A 4,313-nucleotide genomic window follows, 5' to 3' on the forward strand; every position below is an offset into this window, starting at 1 on the left:
TCGGCAAATATCCGAGAGTGAAGTAACTTTTCGCTTCGTTATTGTCGACCGACCGTAGTATATGCATAGTCAATTACTGTGTACGAACACAAGGTACGCAGATTTGCGCATTTCCTGCTAGTAAATCATGGAAAATCCTTCGACAGTTTTAACATAAGACATAACCAGAGATGTCGGCAAACAATATTTAAAGGTGAGGTGACTTTTCGTTTCTGTATTGTTGACCGACCGTAGTATATGCATAGTCAATTACTGTGTACGAACACAAGCTGCACAAATTTGCACATTTCGTACTAGTAAATCATGGAAAATACTTCGACAAGATCTTGAAAAGAGGTTCAGTGTAGTATCAGTTAAATAAATACATTACTACTTCGCTGCTATTTTCAATGAAATGTTCATTTTACGTATGTTAATAACCTGGGTCTCCTCGACTTAATAGTTTGCGTTTCAATTGACTGACAAGCGCATTCTTCTTTCAGCACGACAATCTCCTTCGGTAACTACAGAGTCGAATCTTAATCGTTTGTTTGACTTTCCTCACATATTTATGAGTGCTTGATCCATTCTAAGTCTGTGATTTAGATATATTTCGTTCCTCAAAGACGAAGCTCAAAGAACAAAACTATTCTGTATTCGGAATGGTCAGTGAGAAACGGCCGGATTACGACTTCCGGAATACTGCGTGTGTTTTTATTAAAATCTACAAATACGTAGCTAGCTACGTACAAGTTCGAAGCCTCGACAATCTTATTCGCCTAGTTGTAGAACGTAGGTTTCGTTTACTATTCGAAAAACAAATATGATATGAAAACCTTTCGAAAACACTAATTTAATACGCAAACATTGCTCCTGATCATGCGACATAACGCCGGTTAATTTGCTACAATGTCTTCGGATGGAGCGAAAATGTATTCAAATGAGTATAAATAAAGGATCTTGTTAATTTCAGCTGTTATTGAAAACTATTTGAACATTCTTGAAGAACTCGAGATCGTACGTATGTGAGCCAAAAACGATGAAAGATTGTAAAGATGTAAAGATTGAGATAGTTTTGAGGTGGTTAATGAAAAAAAGCCATTTGAAGTTGGGTAGGGTCTGGGTATGAAACACAGCACAACAAATAGTTCGAATTAGGAAAGGTTAAGAAACAACCATTTTGCTCCCAAGAAACAAAATAGCTGAGTATGGTTATTTTAGGTAACCAGTTATATCAGTGATAGTTTATCATTTCATGTGAGAAATATTCAATTATTAAGCATTGGAGGGACACACAGGCTAACAGCTCAAACTGATATCTTTCTAACGTCAGAATCTGCAAACAAAACTAATTAAACACCTTGGTGGAAGATACGTTGTTATTCATGGAACGAAACTTACTGCCAAGCGATGTCTTTTACCTGAAGACCAATTTGTTCACGCCAGTTTTCAATTTATTTAAATCAACAAATCGATTGTTAGGTTAAAATTAGTTATTACCACTAAACAATAGCAGAGAATTGAGCGCAATTTCGATAACATTTTGCGTCGATCAAGTTTAATTAAGAAATTTCTGGAATGAAGGGATATTTCCTAAGAAACACATGACAAACTTGCCTAGTGGACCCCAATTGGTGCCCTTTTGTCTTCTTTTGTTTAAAATCGTGGTCTTTGATCGTAATTTTTCTGCTCAGCATTAGCCTTAAACTTGACTTTGGAAGGACAAAAATGTTTGTTAGTCAGGACACTCTTTCTGGTTGGTTTTACGTTTCTTAGAATGTCTTCTATCGTGACGAATTTCCAGTTTTTCTCCCTCGGCGAAATTTTTTCATTAAGTAAACATTTAGAGACCCACCCTAGACAAATGCAGTTGGGCATGCGCTCTTTGCAAGGTTTACATGTGCAAGGAAGTCCAAGCCGCTGTGACATGAGCTTCAATTATACTCTTTTTCCAATGACAGCTGTCAGTTTCAAAATTATTTCTTCCATGCTCAGGACTTCTTAAAAGGAGGCAAAGTCACATATAACATTCAGTTCTCCGAAGAGAGCTAGCGTGTGAGGAAGGTTCGCTTATTGCGGAAGACTGACCGTTCGAAGGAAGATATCTAAAGAGAAGACTCAAGCGTGGTAAGTTTTGTTGTTTGTTATTCAGTACATCGTTAGCAGCTTGATGTTATCATGATATTTCCTTGTGATTCCATGCACCAGCCCCAGGCAACTTGAAGAAATAGGTTCTTCTTGTTTTTCAAAATTCTTCCTTTTGCTCTTCGTAGAACAAAAGAAAGCCGCGAGGCTTAAAATATTCTAGATGGTTAGATAGGAATCAAACCATTTATTAACAGACTAAATATCTGAAACCTACGTTAAAAGGTTTTAATGTTTACTATATTTTTTATTTTTTGCTTTTTGTTAGTGCTTAAACTCTAGACCAATGAAGGGCAACGAATTTATAAGGACGTATTTATTACTGAAAAATAAAATCGTTATAGCAGATTTGAAGAATATTCCAGTCATCATTTTACTTTGTTGTGAAAACTGCTGCATCCCCGAAGTTTAATTTGAGATGCGCAATTTGATGAAGCTGTTCGTTTTTGTAAACATTCGTCTCGTGAATTCATTTCGTTAGACAGTGTTGGAGGTGCGAGGAGGATGGGCCGAGAACTCTCAACGTCACAATGAAACGGACTGAAATGTGTAAATTTTTGACCTTTTTTCATTTCACTTACATGATGCTAAAAAAGGAAAGATTTAGTTCTAACTTTGATAGGTCACAAGAATCACTGTAACTTAACAGTCAGGATTGCTTAGGACCCGATTTAGTATGGACGGGGCCTTAGCGTGTATTGCCATTTATAATGCAAAAGACGCGTGCTGCACAAAAACGCATAAATTACACGAGGCCTATAAGGAATAAAACAGAGCGCCGGCCCCATTCTCCGTCAACCCAATTTCCAAAAAAAGTCGGGACTGATCTCATCAAATAGTGCTTCTGTATTTTCCTTTTTCGTAGAAAAGAAAGCTATGGAGGCGAAGCTTTGTTTGGTCCTGATGTTGATTATTTTGGGCACCCTTACCGTACAAGGAGCAGTCCCAAGAAGCAAGAAGAAGAACCCCTTGGAAATGTTTGCCAGGATAGTTTGTGAGTGTTTCTTTGGTCCATTGATGACGACTGTTTGTTTTTATAATTTCTTTTTAACTGCGTACTCTTAGACATGGCAATTAGAATGAAATAGAATTCTTAGTTTGTGTGTGGGATCGACATCTTGATGTCTAACAAGCGAACGACCTTTTCTTGTTTACAGTACTGTGCACTGACGTGGGCGGTTTCTGTACCGCTCTTTTGCCCTGCCCAGACGGTTTTTATTACTGCCCTCAGTACGATTGTCTGAACCCACACTTCCCGTCTTGCTGCTGCCCAATATAGGGGACAGGTATGAATTTAGTGAATATATCAAAGTAACAATGACGTAGATGTCACTTTCACCCCGTCAGTAAAATTACACGAACGGAAATACGGGAATTATTACTACGGGAACAGAAATACGACGCCAAAAGTTCGCAATGTATCCAAGAAAACTGCTTCGAAACCCTCCCTCCTCGCCACCCCTATGTCTATATTGTTTTGCTCTCATAATTAAATATGATACCTCGTTAATAATACAAACATTTTACGAGTCAATTAAAGCTTTACTACATTACCATTTTTGCTGTGACATAAGAAGACGTAAGTGCATGAATTTATTGGCAGAGTAGTTCCCATAACACTGGTGTGTAACCCTAGATAATTACGAGTTCTCTTTTCGTTTTCCAGGAAATGATGACGGCAATGATGTTTCATCAATGGAATGACAGCCTTAACTTAGTAACAAAATGATTATTTGGTAAAAGAAGAGGTTAAAGAAGTAACTGAATAAATGCGGGTAATGAGTAAATGCGGGTATTCTTCAAACCTTAGCGAAAATGTAACAATTAGGGGATAAATAAAGGCTGAATCATTCAAAAACATTTCTCTTGCATCCATTATTTATTAAGGTGTCTCGATATAGCTTTTTCTGGACCACACCAAGCATTTTCATTCAGCTTTGAGTACTTTAATTTTTCCTTAATCGGATCGATGTCAAAATTAGTTAAACCAGTAATTGGAGTGTATTGATTGACTGATTTCTTATGGCCGGCAATCTTTATTTCCATGGAAAACGATAAACAAAAACACGAATTTTGCAGGAACCAGAACTGAGATGAAAACTGAGCTAGTACCAATGCCTTAAACTATGGTGTATGGCAAATATTATATACAAGATAATTAAAGAAATTATGTTTGTTTGATCTCGAGC

General features: G+C 37.1%; 1 long non-coding RNA gene across 1 annotated transcript; it reads left to right on the forward strand.

The window, feature by feature from the left end:
- Positions 1 to 1,985: 1,985 nt before the first annotated feature.
- On the forward strand, positions 1,986 to 3,984 carry LOC110052049 (uncharacterized). Its single transcript, XR_016208050.1, has 4 exons — positions 1,986 to 2,106; positions 2,990 to 3,118; positions 3,282 to 3,410; positions 3,791 to 3,984. It is a non-coding gene; the product is annotated as an uncharacterized LOC110052049 (long non-coding RNA).
- The last annotated feature ends 329 nt before the right edge of the window (positions 3,985 to 4,313 follow it).

Source organism: Orbicella faveolata, unplaced genomic scaffold (genome assembly GCF_042242905.1).
Source record: "Orbicella faveolata isolate gen_17 unplaced genomic scaffold, um_ofav_v1 contig_24, whole genome shotgun sequence".
In the NCBI taxonomy this organism is placed as follows: domain Eukaryota; kingdom Metazoa; phylum Cnidaria; class Anthozoa; order Scleractinia; family Merulinidae; genus Orbicella; species Orbicella faveolata.